Source organism: Equus przewalskii, chromosome 1 (genome assembly GCF_037783145.1).
Source record: "Equus przewalskii isolate Varuska chromosome 1, EquPr2, whole genome shotgun sequence".
Classification (NCBI taxonomy): Eukaryota; Metazoa; Chordata; class Mammalia; order Perissodactyla; family Equidae; genus Equus; species Equus przewalskii.
The window spans coordinates 38,318,242-38,345,606 of NC_091831.1; the positions used below are offsets into that span (position 1 = coordinate 38,318,242).

At 38.7% G+C, this 27,365-nt stretch overlaps 1 pseudogene; it reads right to left on the reverse strand.

The window, feature by feature from the left end:
- Positions 1–12,626: 12,626 nt before the first annotated feature.
- Positions 12,627–13,780, reverse strand: LOC103558942 (mitochondrial nicotinamide adenine dinucleotide transporter SLC25A51-like; annotated as a pseudogene).
- Between the last annotated feature and the right edge of the window lie 13,585 nt (positions 13,781–27,365).

The following is a 27,365-nucleotide window of genomic DNA, read 5'->3' on the forward strand; positions in this document are numbered from 1 at the left end:
GCCAAGAATACTTTATCCAGCAAAAATATCCTTCAGATATCAGGGAGAAATTAAATCTTTCCCAGACAAACAAAAGCTAGGGGACTTCATAGCCATGAGACTCCCCCCACAAGAAATTCTCAAGAAGGCCCTCATACATGAAAAAAGGAAAAAAGGAAGATAGGGGTCACAATACACAGAGTAAGGAGATAAATAGGTAGACAGAATCAGAATAGGATAGCAAACATTCAACTATAGCATTAGGCTAAAGGGAAGGAAAAAACAAAGACAATCTTGTCACTTTAACCACAAACTCACAACACAAGTTGGAATAAGATAGAATAATAACTTAGGAGGGGAAGAGGAAAGGGACTGAATCAATTTACACTAAGGAAGTAAGAGGCCATCAGAAAATGGACTATCTTATACACAAGATTCTGAATACAAACCTCACGATAACCACTAAGCAAAAAAGCAAAACAGAGACACAAAAAATAAATAAGGAAAAAACAAAGAAACACATCATTAAAAAACCTTACATAATTCAATGGGCAGACCAAAACACACAGTATGAGAAACAAAGGAAATGCAGGAAAACCAGAAAACGAGTGATAAAATGACAGCATTAAGCCCTCATGCATCAACAATCACCCTAAACATAAGTGGATTGAATTCTCCAATAAAAAAAGACATAGAGTGGTGAGATGCATTAAAGAACAAGACCCAACAATTTTCTGCCTCCAGGAAACACATCTCAGCTCCAATGACCAGCACAGGCTCAGAGTGAAGGGGTGGAAGACGATACTCCAAGCTAATGGCAAACAAAAGAAAGCAGGTGTCGCAATATTCATATCAGACAAAGTCGACTTCAAGATAAGACAGGTAAAGAGAGACAAAGCAGGGCAATATATAATGATCAAAGGGACACTCCATCAAGAAGAAATAACACTTATAAATATCTATGCACCCAACACAGGAGCACCAAAGTGCATGAAGAAACTATTAACAAACCTAAAAGAAGATACTGATAATAACACAATAATAGTAGGGGACCTCAACACCCCACTCACATCAATGGATAGATCATCCATACAGAAAATCAATAAGGAAACAGTGGAATTAAATGAAAAGCTAAACCATTTGGACTTAATAGACATATATAGAACACTCCATCCCAAAACAGCAGAATACATGTTCTTCTCAAGTGTGCATGGAACATTCTCAAGGATAGACCATATGTTGGGAAACAAGGTAAGCCTCAATAAATTTAATAAAATTGAAATAATAATGAGCATCTTTTCTGATCATAATGCTATAAAGCTAGAAATTAATTACAAGAAAAAATATGAGAAAGGAACAAAGATGTGGAGACTAAACGACATTCTATTCAACAAGCAATGAATCATTGAAGAAATTAAAGGAGAAATAAAAAAAATCTGGAGACAAATGAAAATGATAACATACCATACCAACTTATATAGGATGCAGCAGAAGTCGTCTTAAGAGGGATATTCATCGCAATACAGGCACACCTTAACAAACAAGAAAGGTCCCAAATAAGCAATCTCAAATTACACCCAACTGAATTAGAAAAAGAAGAACAAACAAAGCCCAAAGTCAGCAGAAGGAGAGAAATAATAAATATCTGAGCATAAATAAATGCTATTGAAACAAAAAAGGCAGTAGAAAGGATTAATGAAACAAAAACCTGGTTCTTTGAGAAGGTAAATAAAATTGACAAACTCCTAGCCAGACTTACAAAGAACAAAAGAGAGAAAGTTCAGATAAACAAAATCAGAAGTGAAAGAGGAGAAGTAACAACAGACTCCACAGAAATACAATGGATCATAAGAGAATACTACGAAAAACTATATGCCAACAAAATGGATAATCTAGAGGAAATGGATCAATTCTTAGACTTCTACAACCTCCCAAAGCTGAGTCAAGAAGAAACAGAAAATCTGAATAGACCAATCATGAGCAAAGAGATTGAAACAGTAATCAAAGCATGCCAAAGAATAAAACCCCAGGACAAGATGGCTTTCCAGGGGAATTATACCAAACTTTCAGAAAGGATTTAATACCTATGCTTCTCAAGGTTTTCAAAAAAATTAGGGAAGATGGAATGCTTCCTAACACATTCTATGAGGCCAACATCAGTCTGATAGCAAAGCCTGACAAGGACAGCACAAAAAAAGAGAATTACAGGCCAGTATCGCTGATGGACATAGATGCAAAAATCTTCAACACATTTGGCAACCCAGATACAACAATACATCAAAAAGATCATACATCATGATCAAGTGGGATTTATTCCGGGGACAGGGGGATGGTTCAACATCCACAATCAATCAATGTGATAAACCACATCAACAAATTGAAAAATAAAAACCACATGATCATCTCAATAGATGCAGAGAAAGCATTTGACAAGAACCAACATTTATGATAAAAATTATTAACAAAATGGGGATAGAAGGAAATTACCTCAACATAATAAAGGCCATATATGACAAACCCACAGCCAACATCGTATTCAATGGGCAACAACTGAACACCATCCCCCTGAGAACAGGAGCAAGAAAAGGATGCCCACTATCACCACTCTTATTCAACATAGTACTGGAGGTTTTGGCCAGAGCAATTAGGCAAGAGAAAGGAATCAAAGGAATCCAAATAGAAAGTGAAGATGTCTCACTGTTTGCAGATGACATGATTCTATATACAGAAAACCAAAAAAACTCCATCAGAAAACTAATAGAAATAATTAACAACTACAGTAAAGTTGCAGGGTACAGAATCAACTTACAAAAATCAGTTGCTTTTGTATATTCCAATAATGAACTTATAGAAAAAGAACTCAAGAATACAATTGCATTTGTAATCACAACCAAAAGAATAAAGTACTAGGAATAAATTTAACCAAGGAAGTGAAGGACTTATACAATGAAAATTATAAGACATTACTGAAAGTAATTGGTAAAGACATAAAGAATGGAAAGAGGATGGATTGGAAGAATAAACATAGTTAAAATGTCCATATTACCTAAAGCAATCTACAGAATCAATGCAATCCCAATCAGAATCTCAATGACATTCTTCACAGAAATAGAGCAAAGAATCCTAAAATTCATATGGGGCAACCAAAGACCCTGAATTGCTATGGTAATCCTGAGAAAAAGGAACAAAGCTGGAGGTATCACAATCCCTGACTTCAAAATGTACTGCAAAGCCATAGTGATCAAAACGTCATGGTATTGGTACAAAAACAGGCACACAGATCAATGAAACAGAACTGAAAGCCCAGACATAAAACCTCACATCTATGGACAGCTAATCTTCTACAAAGGTGCCAAGAACATACAATGATAAAAGATAGTCTCTTCAATAAATGGTGTTGGGAAAACTGGACAGCCACATGCAAAAGAATGAAGGTAGACCACTATCTCACACCATACACAAAAATAAACTCAAAATGGATTGGATTTGAAGATACGTCCTGAAGTTATAAAACTTCTGGAAGATAATATCAGTAGTAAACTCTTTGTCATCGAACTAAAAAGGATCTTTTCAAATACCACATCTTCTCAGACAAGAGAAACAAAAGAAAAAATAAACAAGTGGGAGTTCATCAGACTACAGAGCTTCTGCAAGGCAAAAGAAACTAGAATCAAAACAAAGAGACAACTCACCAATTGGGAGAAACTATTTGCAAATCATGTGTCTGACAAGGGGTTAATCTCCATAATATGTAAAGAACTCACACAACTGAACAATAAAAAACCAAACAAACCAATGAAAAAATGGGCATAGGATTTGAACAGATGTTTTTCCAAAGAAGATATACAGATGGCCAATAAACACATGAAAAGATGTTCAACATCACTAGTTATCAGGGAAATGCAAATCAAAACTACACTAAGATACCACCTTACACCTGTTAAAATGGCTATATCACTAAGACTAACAATAACAAATGTTAGAGAGGGTGTGGAGAGAAGGGAACCTTCACACACTGCTTGTGGGAATGCAAACTGGCACAGCCACTATGGAAAACAGTATGGAGATTCCTCAAAAAACTAAAAATAGAACTACCATACCACCCAGCTATCCCACTACTGGGTATCTATCTACCTAAACAATTTGAAATCAACAATCCAAAGTAGCATATGCAACCCTATGTTCATTGCAGCACTATTCACAATAGCCAAGACATGGAAGCAACCCAAGTGCCCACTGACTGATGGTTGGATAAAGAAGATTTGGTGTATATATATGCAATGGAATACTACTCAGCCATAAAAAAAGATAAATTCGTCCCATTTGCAATAACATGGAAAGACCCGGAGGGCATTATGCTAAGCAAAATAAGCCAGCATGAGAAAGACAAACACCAGATGATCCCACCCATATGTGGATTATAAAACAGTACATGGACAAAGAAAACAGTTCAGTGGTTACCAGGGGAAGGGGGTTGGGGGTTGGGCACAGGGGGTGAAGGCAAGCACTTATGTGGTGACAGACGAGAAATAATGTACAACTGAAATCTCACATTGATGTAAACTATTATGAACTCAAAAAAAATGGGACATAAATTCATCTCTATGATTTTTAGCCAAAAACAAAAATAGGGAAATGATGAATTACATAATCCGTAATGTTCACAGGATACAAACAGGATACAAGCAGGAGAAGCTCAACCAATCCTAGTAAAGTGTGATTGCATCTTATGAGAATTTAAAATAATTGCATCTTATGAGAATTTAAAATAATACAATATAAAACTAGTAACAAATTCCCACTTTTTGCACAAAATTTGAAATAACGTGGTTCCCAAAATTTTTCTCTTAATTCACAAAAATTGCACAATTTCATAATTGTTGTTCCAAGTGAATTATAAACTGTGTTCACGCTATTGCCTCTTAGAGGTAACAGTTTGTGTTGCAAACAGAAATATCCACTATCTTCTGTCATGTTCAATCTTGAGTTATGAGTACATTAAAATATCCATAGGATTCATGGAATATATGATTATCCCTGTCCTCTACTGAAGCTGCCCTATACTGAGTCAAGACAGGAATTTCTATCTAGGGTGCACATAGAAAGATGCCAGGCAATGAAATAGGCACTATCTTCAACAGCATCCTTTCCAGTACACATGACGGTGCATTACATGGGTTCTTTCTTAACAGGTCCCAATATACGTGTTGATTTCCTCACTCCAAAGGTTAGATTCTAAAAGGGGCCAATGCAAAAAATCTAGGATTATAGCGCTTTGCTCCCGTAACTGAATTCATGGAGAGATGTAAGATTATCTAGAAGAAAATATGGACTACAAATTTTTCAGGCTATCTTCCAGAATTACCCAAGATTTTTAGTGATGTCACACAGTGCAAAGCTATAGGTAAAAGTCTTTGGTATCTATATTTTTCCAAGTTCTTTTGATTACAAGGCACTGAAACCTAATTCCAACCAATTTAAGCTCAAAGATAGGATTTTTCAGTTCACTTAAATAAAGTACAGGAAGGATAGAGCTGTCCTCAGGTGCAAATGGATCAAGAGTTAACATGACATCAAGATTCTCTCTTCATCTCTGTCCCTTAGCTCCACATTTCTTTCCATGTTGGCTTCATTATCTTTTACTACTTTCCTCTCCAAGTGACGAGGGCCTGGACTTATATATCAGTGTTGCTCCAATTCCAAAGCAGAAGGGAGTTCTTTCCTGTCAGCAATAGTCATAAATGTCCCAGGGAAGACTCAACTGGCCTGGCTCAGGTCAAGTATCCAACTTTGAACCAATCACTAGTGCCAAGATGATATCTAGTTAATAAATTGTGAGACATCCAGGATTAACTACTGTGTGACCACTTACAATATTTTTGAGCAACACCTAATGGTATGGAAATTGCTCATGATAAAGATTAAGTGGGGGAAAAAAGCAAATTTCCAAAAAGTGCATACTGTATCATCCTAATATATAAATATTTCTTAATAAATATAAATATTACACTAAAAGGAAGAAAGGAACACAACATCTTACTGAAGACTGAATAATCGTCAGTAGCTTTATCCTCTCTTTGTCATACTTATGTTTTCCAAATTCTCTACAATAAATATATCCTACCATTTTAATTAGGAAAAAATATTCATATTTTTATAAAATAATTTAAATTCACACTAATACAGAGACAAATGAACAATTTAATTCCCAAACTTCTACTCTAGTAAACACAACTCAATAAATTTATCATATAGTTCAAGTTGAGCTAATTCCTCATGTACCCAGATATCCACAGTAAATTATGTTAATGATCTATATCAAGCTAACTGAGACAACTTGCTATGGAGACTATTGTCTATTTATTCAAGACATATTTGTCAAGGATCTACTGTGTGCCAGGCTCTGAGCTAAGCCATAAAGATGCATAATGAACAACTCAAACATACTCCCAGCCTCAGGAAATTTATATTCTAGTATGACAGACAAAAGCAAGAGAATTGAAAAACAAAATGACAAATTCTTAGAAGTGCTGGAAGGAGTAAAAAGTTCATCATAAAGTGTTACAGGGTGACATGTTTGTACGGTTAGTGAAAGCCTCTCTTAGGAGGCGACATTTAGACTACAGGGAAAAGATGAAAAGCAAGGAACAACACACATAAAAGCTTGCAAGCAGAAACATGTTTGGACTGTTGTGGAACTGAAAGAAGACTAACGCCAAGTGAGCAAAGGAGCAGGGTATGGGATAAAGCCACAGAGAGATAACATCTATAAGCAGTAAAATCTGAGTACAGCTACCAAAATCATAACTTTGCGTTTAGAATGCTTGATCTGCGGCTCTTCTCCAAAGCAGGGCCAAGTCTCTGTTGAAGCTCCTGCTTGCTTCAACAATGGAACCACTTCCTGTCTGTAAACGAAATGTTTGTCAACAAGAACTTTGATTCTTGATTTTGAGGGAGAGTCCTCATGGATGGGCAGAAGGCAGAAGCCCAGACGAGGGTGAGAAGAGTCAGAAGAAGAAAGAGCCAAAGCAAACAGAAATTAAAGAAAAGAGAGAGAACAGAGATAAAAGTAAAATAATGAAACTTTAGAGTATTTGAGAAATGACAAATAACATTGCGACGCTAAATGGTTACACAATTAACTATAGTTTTTCTCATATAATGGTCTCTTCTATCATCAATTTAATGTCCCTCTAATGTTGTTCTTCTATCATTAGGAAAGAGGCAGGGCATAAATACTTAACATGTGATATACAATGTTTGACTGTCTTTTACACCTGGGAGTGCAGACGAAATGTTAAGTATATCATTTGTAAATGTCTTCTTTTTTTTTAAACCTCTGAGAATCTACATAAAATAAAGTATAGTGCATTAAAAATATAATTATCAAATAGAAAGAAAGATAAAAACAAAAGAGGAGATGAGGCAAATTTTTCTACACCCCCCGCCCCTCCCGCAACCACATACCCTGTCATGGACTTGAGAGAAGAACAGAACCACCCTCTCTGATTACCCAGGTAATGTAGGTAAAATTCTGAAATAGAAACCCCTTAGCTTGTTGAGTATTAAATTAAAATTTTCCCAAGCTGTGCAAACTGTTGTTCAGTGTCTGGTATCCTCTCTCAGCCTTTTTTTTTAAAAAGAAAGATGAAATAATCTAGTTCATAAATTATATAAAAAGAGCTCTTCTATTCATTGAGATCAAAAAGACTAATTAGTTGAAAAACACTGAAAGACAATGAAACTGATCTTTCTTTATTGGTGCTGCCAAAAAAATTAGCATGAGCTCTGAAGTCCTGGGCCAAAGAGAATTCTGAATTGGTTGGAAAGAAACTGAGACACAGATCTAAGTCTTATGCAGAACATTCTACTGCTCCTTTGTGGACCGTACACTGCTCCATTTGAATGAAAGCTGCATGTGGAAGTCACCAAAAGTAAACAGAAGAGGGGAGCTGAGGAAATCGGCTAGCGACTATGCAGCCACTCCCACTAAACTGGAATCTCTTAAACGGAATAAGGAATTATTATTAAGAAATAATATTAAAAATCCTGCAGAGGCTGATATTAATTATAAGAAAACCAAATAGGCCAGATGGCAGAGAACTTTGAAAAGCCCCTTTTTCCCTGCCCTCTGCCAATGCTCAAAAAGCAGAATGGCTGAGAGTGGTCAGTCATTTATAGAACGCCTGTGATTATATAATGTTCTATCTGTTGCCCCAAATAATTGCTCTAAAAACTATCTACAATACACATTCCTGATGAAAATCAGTCATGCTGATATGCTGAAACTGTTGATGGTTTTGTAAATCATAGAAAAATCTCAGGACGTGACAAGAGAAAATAGGATCTGAACCAACCTATTTTCCTCATTTCTTATGTGGTTGGGCATGGTGTGTGGAGAGCTAGAATGGATAGAAAAGTTGGGGAGGGAGGGTGGTTGGGATATTGTAACAAGTTGGCTTGGAGATGGGCATTATCCAGCCCCTCCACATAGGAGAAAACAGGGCCAATGAAATCTCTTAAGGATCTTTCATTTCATTCACAACAGAACTCCAAATGGTCACAGCTACTGAAACAGAAGGAGTAGCGTCTGCTAACTGAAATAACTCATGTTTCTGTATCTTCATTTCCCCTCCAGTACCCAAGTCAAGGCTCTACAGAAGGGCAGTCAATAAGGTTTGGACGAACACATTCATTGAACCAAACTGACAGCCAATTTGCAGCATTCAGACCAGACACCTTTGGTTGCCTCATATGAATGACTTGGGGCTCTTGGCATATGGATAATTACTTCTGCTCCCCACTCCTTAGCACTGACGTACCTCAGGTGGAGTTGCCACAGTGTAGACCTGAGCCTTGTAATGCAGGTAACTCTGATGAAGAGACAAGCACATAGGAAATCAGGCCAGACCTGTGTCCTCAACTTTACATCCTGTGAGAATGCTTAAGGCCTTGAAGGTTTTGACTATCATCTTATAGGCCTTTAGGAGAGCATTATTTTATTAATGCCTTATATTGTTGGAATCCCAATGTGGAAAACCAGCATATGTGGTACTGAGATACCATCGGATTCCTTGATGTACCAGGCTTCTACCATGCATTAAAAATAGGATTCCACATTTTAATGACAACTTCGAAAAATGATCTACATAATGAAATGGATACTCCCTGTCTCGGTGGTCATTCAACTTTAGGTAGGTCTGATGTTTGCTTGTCAAGTATCTCATTACAAGTGTACATAAAGAAAAATACCATGGAGTTTGTGCTATTACTCCAGTCTTGATAATATGTCCAAGTCTGCTAATATGACCAAATCACAACTTCTGAAGCTACAGAGATTTGGTCTGTGTCAGGCCTCCAAGGAACTTATTTTATTCTTGGGGACACCGATGGACATGGGGGTCAGAGAGTATGTTTGCTTTGTTTATGTTTTTTTTTTTTTTGGACTTAACAAAAAACTTTATTCCAAACAGAATTACCAAAAGAAGCATGTTAACTCTGAAAATTTTAACAGATTTCATTTAAACTTATAGTCACCAAACTCAAAATATCAAACAAAATACAAACAAAAACAGCTTTGTGTGCTTAACCACTTTTAATAATGAAACTAAAAAAATCCTCAAATGTCAGGAGAAGGCTGTTGAAGTCTTTGATACGCATTTACATGCACGTGAGGAAACAAAGGTGATTAATTTAAAGGAAGTCAAGTCTGAGTGCTTCCCATCTTCACACGGGCCTCCTGTCCACCGCCCCCTGACCGTGTCCTCACTGCAGCACGGCGTCCACACCGAGCCGGCATGGGCCAGCAGGACTGCCCGCGCGACGCCCTGTAGACCCCACTTCCTACTTCCTGTCGACCCCTCCCACCCCACCCCCCCCCCACCCCCCCGTCACCCCTTCCTCAGCTGCACAGCCCTGTAACTGAGAATCACCACTGTCATCGGGCTAGGGAGTCTCAGATCTGCAAAGATGATACATGTCCCCAGTTCTGCTTTATTGCACAGTTCACAACATACAGCAGGTGATTCTAGAACCAACCATATGGTAAGGTGAACATTGACTACTGAGACAAAACATGAACTCTGCCTCCAAGCACAAATGAAACAAGGACAGAACTGCCACCAGACAGGGGCTGGCTTTCCCCCGTGGTGCAGTCCTGAGGGCTCACGGCACTCGGAGCGTGTCAAATGCAGAGCCCAGAGCCACTTCTGGTGGCAGCAGACATGGAGCACACGAGGCAAGACGAGGCGCCATCTGCGCCGCGTATGTAACAGAAAGGCCACTTTTAAAGCTTTTCAGATAAAGTTACTCGATGTTTGTCTTTTCAAGACTATTACCACACTAGGTCACACTGAAGGTAACAACAGTTCGAATCTCTTATTAACAACACATTTTGGCTTATTTTAAACGCCAGACAAAGCTGTTGGCTCCCACAAGTTCTGAATATGTTGTTAAATTTAAGAAGTCTATATAGGACAACACAAAACCATCCCTGGTAATGTATTTGCAGTTTGGTCTTCAAAAGCTGTAAAAAGTGACAAAGAAATTCAAAAATATGATGAGTTAAAACCAGTAAAAATATCGTTTTTTAAATGCCACATATTTGAGACAGCAGAAACCAAGGCATCCTCCTCTGAATTCATTCGTATTTCCCAGAAGTGCCTTGGAACTCATATTTCTGTCAGCTGCGTGGAGTGTGTAGACAAAAGGAAGCCCTGTAGAACCAAGGCCTCGGCGGCCAGTCCCAGGTGGCGCCCCTGCCCCACGCGGGGCACCTGAACATGCGGCACTCAGGGACACATGCCCGAGAGCGAGGCCGCAGGCCCCACGGTGCCCTCACTGTCCACTTCTGAAACTCAAGCCCCTTCAAATCCTGACTCTATTCAATCAGCCAAAGGATGCTCCTCACACCTATTAGGTGTCAAGGGCTTTTCTAAAATCCTTACATCTGCACCTCGGTTTCTAAAGTGAAGCGCCACTTCCAGCACAAGCCCGTCCGTCATGTGCTGGGAAGCTGCAGGCCCCACCGCCGCCTGTCTGGAAGGAGAGTGCTCAGCGTGTGACAGGCCACACTGTGTTCAGAGGCTAAACGTCTTTTTTGGACTCTCTGCTCAGAAATTGAGGAAACTACCAACTGAGAGCCTGATTTTATTTTGGTCAGTATGTGCACATATTCAGATGCAATTGTCCAGAATGAAGAAAAACCGGTTCATAAGAAGCCCAACTGTCCTGCCACGTCCCATGCTGGCAATCTTAACTACACAATCTGTACAGAGGGGGACTTTTACAAGACTGATGAACCACTTTTCTAGGATGCTTCGTATGTTTTATTAGTTACTCAATCGATGTTTGAGTCATTTTGCCTCATTTGTCTGGAAAAACCATTGTGAACCCTGATTCCTTTGATAAGTAGGCATTGGTCTGTGAGGTGAGGGATGAGTATCTGTCCAGCTCTTACCAACTTCTGGAATTTAAAATTAACCCTTCAAAGGTCTTTACTTAGATCTTATCCTCTCAAACTGTCTCACTGTTTTAATGACAAAAATGGTAAAAACTGGGTTCCCAAAATATAAAAATCCTAGAAAGCTTAATTATTTCCGAGAGTAAAATAAAAAAAGACAGCTAACACTGCGGAGTGAAAGGTGCCCTGAGTTTTCCCCTCCCCTGGAAAATTTAGAAACCAGAAAAATCTGGGCTCCTGTTAACAGACTTCCAAAATAAAATTTTATGAAAGTGGTTTCTTTCTTTTAAAAGGAGAATTTCAAGAGAACAGGATACTTGAACATGACAAACTGCTACTCAAAGAAAAAAACCTCTTCGATAAGTTGGCAACAATCAAAGAAACCAAGCTAAACAGAGTTTGATTTATATGCAATTAATATGAAACTGAACAGGGTGAAATGCCTGTAACAAAATTTAAGTCTCCCCATCTTTTGGCAATGAAATAAGTGAAATTAACAGAAGGATATTTTGGAAGGGTTTAAGGTCACATTCAGAATTACACAAAAAACTTTCAAACCTAGAAGGCAAACTGGGAGCTTTCATTCGCTGCTTGCATCGACCATGTCTAAAAAACAAAGTTTAGATAAAGACTATCCCAACAGGTGCCTAGTTTCAAAACTAACACAAGCAATTTATCATGAAACGCCTACACCTGCCAGCTGCTTCTTGTCGCTGTTCCCCCCGTCCTACCATACACACACTCCAGGTGAATCAAGCCTACTCTGCAGCTCACCTGAGGGCGGAGGAGGACGAAAACGGAGTAATGGGGGTCAGCCTGAGAATTCAGCGGGCCCCAAACGCCTTTCCTCTGGCTGCTCATGGCCACTTACGTTTCAATACAGAAGGTTTAAAGACTTTTGAAGAAGAAAATAAAATCTTGGCTATTAGTTTCCTTGTCAAAAGCCATCAGATGGACAGCTATTAACCAGGCAATGAGTCTCAAGTTCTCAGATAACAATAAAACAAAACAAATCCCTCAACTTCTCCTACTGAAACCTTTTATTCTGATTCGTTGGTGCTTAAGGGAAACAGCGTGCTCATAATTCCTTGTGCCCTGGACTGACGACACCAACTCGTCCTGGCCAATTAGGAATGAGGCCAAACCGCATTCTTCTTAGAGGTCTATTCAAGTGATAAATGGCACTTAACTGACTTCTTTCATATAATCTTTAACAAGAACTCATAAGTCGCATTGATTATGCCCCAAGAGATGAGGGACTGATGGTAACTCAGATGGGCACCTCTGAAAAGATCTGTCAGTTTCCTGTCCCGTTCTAGCCAGATTTTTTGGAAAACCTTGGGGAAAGACTGAAACTCCCCACCAATCTGAGACTGAATGCGAGTTTTTACGACATTAACTGGAAAAAACAAGATTCCCAGCACAGCCCCCAACAGGCCTCCACAGATAAAATCGTTGACCAGATGAGCACTGTGAGTTGTGGCGTCGGCAGATGCTCCTTGATGGGCCCTCGAAGGTCAAAAAAAAGGACATTGCTGAAACCATTACGGAAAAGAATGGGCACCAAGCCTCGATAATACTCTCTCATCCCATGGCATTTCAGCGCCTTGAACGCGTGCTAGGTTTTTCTAAATTTGTCATGATGCTTGTGGTCTTGAAGCAATGTCTGAACTCTTTCCAGTGGAGTGAAGATCGCTTCTGTTGTCCCTGCCAGTACCGCTGCCATGCTACGGGTTGCAAACTCCGGGGTACTGACATGCTTATGGAGAAGGCAAGATAAATCCTCACAGAGCCCAAACATCAGTGCCAGCGTGGTCGCCTTCTGCATCGAGGGGGGAAGGATTCCGCGGTATAAGTTTCGAAATCCATCCCTCCTCGGCTGAAGGACTGCGTCCCGCGTCCCGATCCCATACAGCTGCCGCCGGAAGAGGACCTTCTGAATGGGGAAGGTGATGGCTATATTGTTGAAGGCTGCACAGCAGCCACACAAGCAATGCTTCATTCCACCAACGTGTGCAATATGAGGTGCTATGTCTTGTTTCGAAGATGTTAGGAGTGGCGGCCTCTTTTCATGAGCTTCAGAATCCATGTTGGTTAAGATCTTTCTTCCTCATGAAGGATCTTTTTTAACCTGTAACACCACGTGAGCCTGGTGTTTTGGGAGATGGCAGCTTTTTGATAACTTTCTCAATTTCTTCCATGTTACTGGTCTGTCAGGTTCTCTCTTCTGGAGTCAGTTGTGGTAAACAGATTTCCATCGCCGCAGGCGCCCGGCCCCACGCCCGGCAGCCGCCCGCCCGCAGGTCGGCGAGCGCCCGAGCCGGGGAGCAGCGCCCGCGCAGGCGCCTGTTTATGTTTTTAATTACGAACGGCAGACGTCCATTGAAAAGTAAAATTCAAAACTCCTTAAAATGAGTACATGAAGCCAAGAACCGGGACCCTGAAAATGTATTCCATTGAAGGACGAGACCCTTCTCGGTGGAAGGGATACTGGACAGGCTCCAAATGTTGGAAGTTCAACATGTTGCGACACGTGTTGCAAGTACTGTAACAGAAGGCTCAGGCCTGCCCCTGGGAGAACTGCCTTTCCTAGACCCCAGGGTCCAGTAGGATGACCCCCCGAGGGGTGCTCACTTTAATTCTAATTTTCTATATCATTAAAATTCACTCTAAGGAGAAATTGAATTTTTAAGGTCAAAGAAGAGGGCCCCAAGCTGTGAGGGTTCCTTCAAAAGTATTTTTCCTTCATTCAAGATTCATTTTCTCTTGTCATGCCTTGGACCAGAGAAGACTGGAAGATGCTGCCAGAGCGCTCTGGCATTCCTCTGCCATTTGGGATGAGGTTAGAGAATACTTGGCTCTTTTCCTGGTGAACAATCACTTCATTTCCAGGGGTAAATTGGCTCACAAAGAAAAGTAATATTGCCCTAAGTTCTCAGTGTAAGAAGCAGTGGAGGAAGGAAAATGGGGAAATTCTTGAAATTCTCCCTCCAGCCCATGATCTGTAGAATACAGCCAAGCCAACAGAGTGGTAGATGGTGTTTTGCGTGTGTTTAGTTTCTCTGTGCCTCATGTTTATAGCTCAAAGCTTCCTTGCCCTGGGAGACGTACCCTGCCAAATTATCAGGCAGAGTTTAGCCTGATATTTGTTAAATAGGTTTTCTCTACTAGCCTGTGGATAAATGTAAATAAATATAATAGGATGCATTTATTTATGAAATGGGACAATGCCAAAGAAACTACTGCCAAAATGACTTCCAGGGGATTTAGATTAATTTGCATCACTCATCCTATGCCTGATGCACATTGAAAATGTCTGTGTCTTATCTATAGCAAAAAAAAAAAGAAAATTGTAAAAATCATATTAAGGTATCTAATATATTATCTTTCTGAACTCTTATAAGAGATTTTTCTCACTCTTTTAACTGCTACATCTAAATAGTCAAATGATTATTAATTTTTATAATTATCTTATATAATATGTTAAGATCTTATGGCTGAGAACCATATCTTAGACTTCAACAGCACTCTATTAATAAATTAAAAAGCTCTATGAAAACAAATTATTCAAGTTAGATTCCTTTGCCAAAGTATATACTGGCATTAATATACTGACATTAACTTGGTATTTAAATTGGTTTCTGTGCTCTTTTCTTGAGACAATATCTTGCTTTTACCTCTGTAATCAAAAGTGTCTTTTCCTCAGAGCACATGGTTTAATTATGCATTGGCATTGTTGATGGAAAAGGGAAAGATAGCAAGTAATTTGCTATATAATCACGACTTAGTAGCTCTTAAAATGACAGTGTATTGAGGAACATTAATAGCAATGTCTAAATGTACTAGAGTGCATAGGAAATACCCTGCTAATACTCAGATTCAAATGCTTTTCTTTTCTAGACAGCATTTGAGTAGAAGGGAGAATATTCTCTTAATCTCCATTGACTATTCAATCCTGAATCCAACTGAGGATTACTGAAAGTTTCAATGAAGAGTTTAATAAAGGAGGGTTCTGCCTAGGGACAGGCCATTCATTCATTCAGAGAATATTTATGTAGCACTTAAGGTTCAAGAACCAACTTCTAGGAAAATCTAGAACCTAGAATGGACATCTATTTCTGTGGTCAGTCTATTTTCTCAGAGGTCACATAAAATTGGGAGGTGAAATTCCTACAAAGGCAAAATAACTTGGTGATTAATATTGTGGGCATAGAGTTAGACTTTTGTTGTTAGTGTTGTGAAGTTGGTTCCAACTCCTAGTGACCCCGTGTAAGGCAGAGAGGAACTCTGCCTCAGTCTTGCGCCATCCTCTCAACTTGCAAGGCTATATCAGACAATGCTCCACTGCTATTCATAGGGGTTTCACGGCCAATGTTTTTGGAAGTGGGTGGCCAGGTCCTTCTTCCTAGTCTATCTTAGTCTAGAAGCTCCACTGAAACCTGTCCACCATAGGTGACCCTGCTGGTATTTGAAATACCAGTGGCATAGCTTTCAGTATGACAGTAACACACAGCCAGCACAGTGTGACAACCAACAGATGGGTAGTGTGGTTCCATGACCTGGAAATGACCCAAGCTGTGGTGAGGAGGGCACTGAATCTTAATCACTAGACCACCAGGACTGGCAGAGTTAGACTGCCTGGGTTCAAATCATTACTCTACTGCTCACCAACTGAGTGACCTTGGGCAACGTACAGAAACTTTCTGGGCTTCAATTTTCTCATTTGTGTGATAACAAAAGAACCTACCTCTTAAGGTTCTTGAGCATGAAAAATAACAACATACATTCTAAGTTTTGTTAGCTTTTATTATTCAGAATGCTTAAAGGTATCCCATTGGATTCTGGACCAATCAAGCTGAGCTTCTGAAGCTGTCTTATTTTCATAGTGAGTCTGTATGTAGAGACAATTCAGACAGACTCAATAATGTATGTCATATGCATCCTTCAGATTCTGACTTTAAACCTCTGGCAGATTGGGCAACAAGGCTAATGCGAGCCTATTAACCTCAGTAAATTTTTATAACAAAAAGAAAGTCTTGAACTGATAGGTAAGTGTAGAAAATGATGAGGCGCTCTATTATTTCAGCCCCTGATCAGTCTTCTGTACAAACTCTTTCATTTTTCAATCTCTGAAGCTTTCTGATTTTAAAAAATGTTATGAAGGGGCCAGCCCCATGGCCTGCTGGTTAAAGTTCCACCACCTGGGCTTCAGTAGCCTAGATGCACAGGTTCAGATCCTGGGTGCGGACCTACTCCACTCATTGGCCATGTTGTGGAGACGTCCCACATACAAAGTGGAGGAAAGACTGGCACTGATGTTAGCTCAGGGCTAGTCTCTCTCAAGGCAAAAAAAAAGGAAGAAAATTGGCAAGGGATGTTAGCTCAGGGGGAATCTTCCTCACCAAAAGAAAAAAAAAATATTATGAGCTAACATACATACACTGTGAGAAAAAATTGAAACCCCATGAGTTCAAAGTTATATATCTTTGTCTTTATATAATTTTCTACAAAGGTTACACTTCATTGTCTTTACAAAATAGTTTCACATAAAGTTCAAAACCATTTCCAGAAAAACTAGATACTAGAATAGACTAGGCTGTGCCCAGGAGACATTACAGAGAATAGGGAACTTCAAGATCTTCATCTGATCGTTTTATTTTTCAAGCATCTAAAATGTGACTTGTGGTAGCTTGATCATGGTGGTAGTTCTGTCATGAAGAAGACAGAGGTGATTGACATAGATATAGACTATTTCTACACACATACAAAAAGTGCAGTTTTGAAAATTACCTAGCTCATTTTATTCGATAAATTCTTTTTAAAGTCCTGCTCTGTACTAAGCGCTGGGCTGAATTAAAATACATACAAAGCCATACCTGCCGTGAAGGAGTTTATCAGTCAAGTAGATAAATGGAACATATACATAAATATACACAGCTGTAGGTATGTGATTCATGCTAAATAATCAGCATGAATTAAGACCAGAAAAGCAAACAAGAAAAGAATCTTTGCTGAGATGCTCATATAAGGCTCAGATTAGGCTCAGATGAGCTGTAAGGGATGTATAGAGTTTTCCACTGAGCATGATAGGCTTTCAAGTAGTACTTAATAAAATAAGTTTTCATTCACTACTTGTCATCAACTAAAACGTAGGGTGACCATTCTAAGTGGTGAGACTGGTATGAGTCGAGGCTTATAGAAATCTTATCTATCCTTCAAGACCCAACACCAATGCAGTCTCTTTTTTGAAGATTTCTCTGATTCCCTCAATATTATTTATGACTGATTTCTTCCATTTTTATGGTCTTCTTGGTATGATAGAAATGCCTATGCTTATTTTATCCTCCATCTTTCAGTATCTCATCAGCTCCTTAAGAATAACGTTCTCATCCTGTTCATCTTCGCCCAAAAGCACACCCTTGACACCAGCAATTATTTGTTTAAAGATTGAACGAACCAGGAACAAACTTTAAAGAGTGGTGAATGCTCTAAAGATAACTCAAGGCTTCCACACTTTGTGCTGTGATGTAGGTGGTTTTGGAAGACTGCAAAATTGAATTGGAGCCTACTCCAAGAGCAGCTTAGAGAATGGACTTGTTTATTCTCCAGCTTTCTCTCAAGAGATGAAATCTCTGAATTGAGTCATATCATTTGAACTTGATCCTGATTTATCTTCATGACTCTTGGCTCCACTTATATAAAGAAAAGAGAGGAACTGGGCAAAGACCCAATAGGGTGAATCAATGTCGAAAATCAATTTTGTACACACTTTTCTTCCCTTCAGTAGCAGAATATTTTTATTTTTCTCTGAATTGCTCAAGCAGCAAGGTGAAGTTTTATTTCACTTTTCCTGTGGATATACAACCTCAGTGCTAGTGGAAGTTAAATCTTCAGTACACACACTTCTGCAGAATTTCAAGATCCAAAAACATGTCTCAGAAGGAAATGAAGTGAGAATTATTGGTAACTATAGGTCATAGAGACCAAGAATCTGAATTATTCAACCCTAAAATATTATTTGTTTCCATCATATAGTGTGAAAAGAGAAACAAAAAGTTGGGCAACCAGGGGTTTTGTTTCTGTATGGCCATTTTCCACAATCTGTAGGACCCGGAACAAGTCAATCCGTTATTTATTCACTCAGTTTCCCCATTTATAAAATCTGTTTCCCTTCCACTGCTGAGATTTTCTCACCCTTAAGGTAAAATCTCTCCCCTGCAGCTGTCGAAATCAGAGCTAGAGCATGAGGCTTGCAACATCATGGTCCAGACCCTTATAACAATTCCTACTTTTGCACATCTCTCATACGAGGCTCTGTTTTTTAACTGTAAATGCACTTCACAATTCAGCCTTTTCATTTGGAGGGTTTTAGAAACCAATCAGCAGTTTGAGTTTTTTCTTTATTTTGTAACTTTTTTGGCATTTGAGTGAATAGAACAGGAAACAATTTTATAGCAGAGATAGATCTGTGTAGGCCTCAGCAAGGCTATTAAATAGGCCAAATTAGTTTCACCCTGGTTTACCTTTCTCCTGTCAGTGCACTTTGTGCAGATTCAGCTCTTAAGATTTTGTTTCTCCTAGTCTGCAGTATTCTTCACTTAACCCATTAGTAGACAAGGGGTCTCCGTCTCAAATATAATTGGGCTGAGTATAATACAAGAAAAGGGAGTGGTAGTGTGAAGTACTGAATGTATACCACACTAAAGGCATTTATTTATTTATTTTTCTCCCCAAAGCATATACATAGTTGCATATCCTAGCTGTAAGTCCTTCTAGTTCTTCTAGGTGGGATGCTGCCACAGCATGGCTTGATGAGCAATGTGTAGGTCCACGCCCAGGATCTGAAACGGTGAACCCTGGATCACCAAAGTGGAGCACACAAACTTAACCACTACGCCACTGGGCTGGCCCCTAAAGAGATTTAAATCAATTTAAAATAAAAATCAAAAGCATGCCAGCCAAATAGAACAATTCCCCCTATCCAATTTGGCCAGATCTTGCAATCTCTGTTATACTCTTTAAAATCAGGGACCATCTTACTCAGTTTGTAGCTCCAACATTGTCTAAGAGAGTATCTTTATAGTAAGTGCTCAATAAGTATTTGTTGAATTGAATTAATCCCAGAGGAACAGCCCTAGAAATTTAGATATGCTGACATCTGGTGGTGAAGAGAGGGATTGCTTATGACTACAGGGTAGAAGACACAAAACTTTCTTAGAGCCAACATTTGCAAATTCTTAAGTGCTTCACGTGGGATCTTCTTTAACTCTCACAAAAACTCCAAGAATTAAGTACTACTATTACCACATTTAAAGTTATGAAACCAAGTCTTCCATTAAGAAATTGCCCAAAGACATAAAAAGGGGGACTGAGATTTAGTTGGAATTCTGTCTAAACCCTGAGCTTTAGACTTAAAGAAAAAATTATCTTTAGTCTATGTCACTGCTTTGTATTACAGTGAAAATATATTTATTAAACAACTTCAACTTAGGTTATTAGAACTTTCATGGAATATTCAAAACAAATGTGTTTCTCTTATTCCCCTTAAAAGTTTTTGTGCCTACTCTAACTTATAACTCTCTCTAATGCTTAGTAGGGCATCAAAAGTCCTCCCAAAAGTTGGTTCTAAACTCCTCCTCAGGCTTATTTCCTGCCACCACTGAAATGGAGAGAGGAGGAATATTATTCAGCCATGAGAAAGAAGGAATCCTGCCATTGGCAACAACATGGATGGACCTTAAGGGCATAAAGCTAGAAATAAACCAGACAGAGAAAGACAAATACTGCATGGTATCACTTGTATGTGGAATCTAAAAAAAAAAGTCAAACTTGTAGAAAATTGTTTTCCAAGGGCTGGGGGGTGGGAGAAATAGGGAGAGGTTGGTAAAAGGGTACAAAATTTCAACTATTAAAATGAATAAGGTCTGAGGCTCTAGTGTAAAACATGGTGACTGTAGTTGAAAACACTGTATTGTATAATTGAAATTTGCTAAGAGAGGAGAACTTCAACGTTCTCATCAAAAAGAAAAAAATAAATATGGATGCTGGATGTGTTAGTTAACTAGATGAGAGAAGCCTTTCACAATATCTACGTATAGCAAATCACAACAGCGTACACTTTAAATATCTTACAATTTTCTATGTCAATTATACCTCAATAAAGCTGAAATTTTTTTTAAAAAGAAAGAAAGAAAATGGAGAGAGCACGAAGCAGAGCCTTCCATGACTTGTCTCATTTTCCTTCTAGGTTAAAATTAAAATGTTGGTCTTCCAGACACCTCCTCCCAACTAAACATCTGCTCGTGCTGGTCAGGCTGCCTTTTCTTGAGTCTTTCTCCTACTGAACTCCATGAACAGAAGTGTTATTTCCGTCCCAGACTCACATCTCATTTGTAGGCTTCCCTAGTCACAGCAACCCTCCTTCTACTTTCGCATGCCCTTTCAGAGGCAGTCACTGATTTTCCTCCTCCTACCGGCTACTTAATCAACAGACAACAATTGTGGGTAATTTAACAGCCTTCCTTGGCTTCAGAGCCACCTCAAATGAAAACCACAAAGAGGTTTTTCCCAGATATCCCAAAGGAAGGCCGTGTAACATCATGGTCATGAATACAGACTTTTGAGTCATTGAATCTAATTCTCATTACTTTCTAACTGTGACCTTGCAAGGTTGTTTCCTCATCTATAAAATGAGGTGATGCTATCTGTCGAATGTAACCATTGTGAAGATCAAATAAAATTAGATAATTCACTGACTGTGTTTAAAAATTTGTAGCCATTTTTAAAATAAGCAAGAACAAAAACTTAAAAATAAGCAAAAGCAATATTCCATTCTATAAGGGTACAACAGAACGCAACACTTTTAAGTGTTTTGAGGTTTATTGTTGTTTCAGGGAATGATTCTACCTGAGCCAACATCTGTTGCCAATCTTCCTCTTTTTCTTTCTCCTCCATAAAGCCCCAGTTCATGGCTGTGTATCCTAGTTGTAAGTCTTTCTAGTTCCTCTATGTGAGCTGCCATCACAGCATGGAAGCTGATGGACGGGTGGTGTGGTTTCACAACTGGGAAGCAAACCCGGGCCACCAAAAGGTGAGCACCAAGTTTTAACCACTAGGCCATCAAGGTTGGCTCAAGTGTTTTGAATTTTGACCAAAATAAATTAGCTTTTTATGTGTTATGCTCTGGCCGAGGAAGTGCAAGACTTCCACCATCATTGGAAGCACCATGACATTGGTCATGGGTTGAAAAGCAGTGCAAATATTCTTGACTATTCCCTGCAGCATGCCTTCATCTCCTGGTATGAACATCTATCTCCCCTCTCCCTTGGATCTTCTTCCTTCCTTCCTTCCCTCCTTGCTTCCTGCAGCTGCTTCCAACAAGGAAGCTGGCATTTCTTCATTTGCTAGATGTCCCCAAATCCATGCAGGCGTTCCCGTTGTCCCAAGTCTTTATGTTCTTCGCTGTGGAGCAAAGAGAAGATGGATCTCTTCCTTGGTAAAACTGACCACCTCTCACTGTATAAGTTCCAGGCTACAGTATGCATAAAAGGCCCTTTGGCCGCCACCACAGAGAATTTTGTTTTGCCACAGCTGTATTAAGGAAGCATGACCTCCTTTTCACCTACCCGTGAATTGCCTTCCTTCCCTTTGAAGTCCCTGACTCCCCCCATCCTCAACATCTTCTTTTGTCCGTAGCTGAAGATGGTATTTAAGGAGAGAGTTTTGGCCATTTTGGCAAGTTACTCAGTTTTGCTGGGTTTCTCCCATGTATATGTGTTATTAAACTTTTGTTTTTCTTCTGTTAATCTGTCTCACCTCAATTTAATTCTTAGACTAGCCGGAAGAACCTAGAAGGGTAGAGGAAAATGTCTTCCTTCCCTACAGTAGTTACATAAACCTAAATGGTGTAGCTTACTACACATCTAGACTATATGGTACTAATCTTACAAGACCACTGTCATATACATGGTCTGTCACTGACCGAAATGTTGTTATGTAGTGCATGACCGTATAGCACTTACTTCTTTGGATGGTTTGAGGATGAAATAAGATAACAGATGGAAAGTGCTTAGCTTCATTCCTGACACATGGTAAATACCCAACATATAGTAACTTAGTATTTTTATCCACCAGACACAGCACTACCAGGGCCCTATTCTCTAATCTTGTTCCTCCGTTTCATCAACCAACAAATATTGAAAACCTTCGTATAAGTAAAATGCTTTATTTATCAAGTCATCTGAAAAATCCATTGAAAATATTCTGAATGTTATGAAGTGAAACTGGAAATATTTATAAAAAGACTTCATCAGTATTTCCCCAAATTAAATGCAGTGGAGAATGGATAAGGAGTATATTTTCCATGGCTTTCTGGATAGTACCAAATAACTTGACATTCTCCAAAGAAGATCATCTAGAGATCATTCAATGGCTTCTTGAAACAAAAGTTTTCTTGAACAGAAGTCTTTCATATGAGCTAAATATTAGATGATGTTGAGAAATCGCAATTGTTTGTTAGGTATGATAGATAAGGGTATTGTGGCTATGTAGAAAAATATTATTTTTGGAGAGGCATGCTGAAAAATTTAGGGATGACATATCATTAATTTACTTTAAAATAGGTCAGCACTAATGAATGTCATGTCAATAAAAGTTTACATAAAAATAATTCAGCCAAGAAATGAAGTAAATATGGAAAAAATGTTAAAATTTGTTGACTCCAGGAGATGGATATTTGCATATTTATTGTGATATTCTTTCTACATCTGTGTTTGAAATTTTTATTAAACAGGGAAAAAATAATAAGGTAAGAAATCCAGTGCCAGGCAAAAAGAAAAAGTTTTTAAAAAGAAATCAGTTCTTAGTATCCAATTCTATCTCAGAAAGTGCTTAAATAATTTTTGGCCTGTGTCTGCACAGAGGAATCAAAATTCTGCATCAAACAAAAAGCAGACTGCTCTCAATGATGAATCCTCATAGTCATGCCAAATAAGCAATAGTGACCAGATTGCTTCTATTATTATCTGATTATTATTGGTTCCATTCTCAAGAAGGACTTATTGTCAATCATGTATTTTTATAAATCAATTTAATATATTATTGCCTGTATTCTACTATTTATTTTTCAATTTATTTTATTAACAATATTACTTCATTCTACTTATTTTCATTGTTATTTTCCATTTATGGCAAGTAATTCTTATTTTATATTTACAGTCATTTCCTTTTCAAATAAATTTATTTAAGTAAAAAAGTGAGTTGATATAAAGAAAATTGTTGGCAAAAATTATGATGGTGATAATTGAATGACTGAAGTTTGGAAAACACTGAGCTAAAGAAAAGAGAAAAATCAAAATGAGTTTTAACAAGTTATATTCCATAAAACAGTCTCAAAACTATGCTCCCAGAAAAAAAAAATGCTTTGCGGTAAAACAAGTTTGGGAAACACTGTATTCTACATCGCCCTCTAAGAGATTCACAGTGCAATTTAACATATTAAAAGCTTAGAGAAGGTCTTCAATAAAGAAACTCATTTAATTTTAAGTCAGCAGTTCCCAAAATTTATTTGATTGGAAAACTTACAAAATAAATAAATAAAACTATTAACCTTGAGATTCATTTTAGGAAACACTAGTGGTAAGTGATTTTATGTTTAGGGAGAAGGGCTTGCCAGGATTGATGAGCACAGACATCAGCTGGGGCTTTCCTTTCTTCCTCTCCCCCTTCCTTGATCCTTTCAGAGGATCAGAGGGCAGATAAGCTGATGAATTATCAGGGGTAGGGCTGATATGGAAGACACAAGACCCAGTAAGAGATGAGCTATTGACAAGCTCAGCAGCAAGTCAGATCCCAAAACAGAAACATCTCAGCAGGAATCTCAGTGGTAGTCAACTCTGTATAAGCAGGTGGGAGGGGAGTAGGCTTTAAGGCTGAGTTAAGAGGAAATGAAGGTGCTCTGTAAGTTATAAAAGTAGCTCAGTAGAATTCAAGTTTGAGTATTGGGTGTCTTGCTTGTTTTCAAAATGCATTCTAGACATTAACCTTCAAACTTGGGTTACCATTTTATTTTCTGACATCTGCCTACTTTTTGTTGTGTACTCCAAAATAGTCTAGGTGATGACAACTACTGGCTAAAAGGTGAAAGAGCACTTCATGAAATTAAAAAGGAATTTTAAAAAATTATTTTCAATGTCTGTTTAAAATTTTTCAAATCTGCCTGTTTAATAAAGATGCTTTCAATATCAAAAGGTGCAAAATTCAGAGAGAAATAATTGCATGTAATGAAGGAGAAGACCATCTTAAATATCAGGGAATGTGATCAGTTTGTATGTTCAAGATGCAAATGCAAAGGAAGACATGGGAAAGAATTTCACGCTATAAACCCTGTGATGGTAAACACAATGGCATTGGACCAGGGACACCGAACCTCTCTGGGATGAATAGAACTCAACTATGAAAGTCTTGATGCATTTCCAAACAGAGCAGAATAGTTGAGGAGGCAAACATCATGTTAAAACCTAAAATACATCCATGTGCCTAACACATCGTAAGCATATTATAAATATCAGCCATTAATTCCTTCACAGAAACCATTTTGTCCATTTTGTTCCTGATATTTCTTAGTGTGATGTGCCTGGGAGGACTCACATTCTTCCATTATTTTGGAAAGAAAAAAGAAATAATGTGACTCGAGAAATTGAAGCTGATTCATTGCGGTAGACAACAGCTGAAGAATTGAGGAAGAAAGCCAATATTTTCCCAAAACATTTAAATTAAAGAAATCTGAAGGAGAAGAAAAAATTTGTTTCCCTTGTTTTTCTAAACATGAATGTGCTAGATGCAGAACACACTACGGATTACTGACAATGTGAGAATGAGCAGTGTCAATCACTTTCAGATATCAGGAGCCCTACATGATACCTACTAACCCTCATCAAATCTCGCAACCAACCAGACTTGTCTTCTTCTGGAGTGAGTATCAAGGCAGGTATGTCTTGGGTAAGCTTGGTCCATCCAGAGTGACATAGTGTATGACATGATTACAACATGATCAGGCTTCAGGTCCCTTATACATTGCATCACCCATGCTCAACTCCACCTGGCAGTGAACTGCTGAAGTAAAGAGAAAGCAAATACTGTTCAAGTGAAGTCGAACAACCTTATAGATCTTTTGGAATGGTCTGAGTCTACAAGCCAAGGACTCTGTCTCATTCTTTAGGGCTGTTCCCTCTCCCTCTCGGAGGCGGGGACATGTTCTCTCTTCATCCATTTTCCCATCTGCAAAATGAAAGTGGTGGGTGGATGATACCCCCAGAACATTTCCAAGTTTTTAATGCTATAGAAGTTTCTTTCTCCAATTTCCTTTTTTTTTTTATTAGGCCTCCCAAATTCAGACAGAGCCTCTTCTTCGATGTCACCGTCTTCTGTAATCACTGCCAGCAAAAGGACTTCATAACGGTAGGTGAGGAAGCCGTCAGTGCACAGCTGAGAGTACATTGAATCCCAAATGCAATTACTCTGACATGGCATTTCTGTGCCTTTTCCTAGATTCCACAACAACTAGAGATGACAAACAGAGTATCTGGGCACAGAGCTTTTCTGTAAGACAAGAAAGAATCTGCTTAACTCTTCTATACTGTTCTAGACATTATTTCATGAGTTAAGCGACTTCAGACACACACTTACCTTGGCTGGGCATCAGTGTGTGCTTAGATGAATGTTGGATTGATCGCTAAGGCACCTTTGGGCTTCGACGATACATGATTCTAAGTTGACATCATCATTTCTGGACTCTTTTATTCTAGCTCCGTGGGATATGGTAACACTTCTAAGGTCTTGCCTATTAGCCTAGAGCCTGAGTCATCAGAGCCAGGAGAAGAAGAGGTTCACCCTTTGGGTAATGCTTTTGGGAACTTTGGGCCAAAGATTTAAAGCAGGCTTATAACAGACTGACTGCAGGGTCAGAAAAATCTGCTTTACTCCAGTGGATTGGAACTGTGATCATGAGGGCATTCATTTTCAGCAAGCCTATCTCTCCAAAACCATCAAATCATATCCTTCTGGTTGGGAAAACAAGGTTTTCTGTTTCGTTTTGCTTTTGTCTTTATTTACAAAATCAGCTGCCTATATCTGAATGAAGTGGGGACAAATACAAATTCAAAGCAAGAAGCTTAATTCTCCCTGTTGAAAATAAGGGAAGAGACTTCTCCCCAGAACTCCCTCTACCTAGAGCATTGACTTTAAAAAATGTGTAATTTTAAGTTCTTTCTCTCTTTGAAAAGTATATAAACCTTTTTAGAAACTAAATAAGACTTTTGTTAGCTTTGTGATCTAGGAATGTCCTTCTCAAGGACCTGGGAACTGTCCTTTTGAAATCTAAACATCAGGGGAGACAGACCGCCTACCTCAGTTTCTGAGGAAGGGTGGGAGGTTAACTTCAGTGGGCACCTTGCTACAAGTTGTAAGACTACCTCTTGCCACAAAGATATGAGAGGTTTCTTTTTCCTCCAGGTAAAGCCAATTAGCTAATACAGATGGTCACCCCAAGCACCGGGTGAATTTAAGATGAACTATGTGTGACCAGTGGTGCTGTCACGTCCTCTTACTTGAAGACCAGTGATTGTTTATCTCGATAACAGGTATGTAAAGGGTAATATGTGCTTGGCTATAAAGAAGGGTGAGATTTCTTTCTGTCTTTGCAATCTCTTAGCCAACTACCTCCAATGTGTATCACATTCTTTTTGGATGCTTATTCAGCAATAAAATTTTCTTTCTTTTCCTTCTACCTTTGTGGAGAGGTTTCTGGGTTGGGAGAAAAATTTGTTTTTAATTATATTTCCCCCAACAATGGATATTTTAGATCAATAGTTTTCAAACTGTGTTCTCTAGAGGGGCCTCCTAGGCTGTTGGGGGATTGAAGAGGACA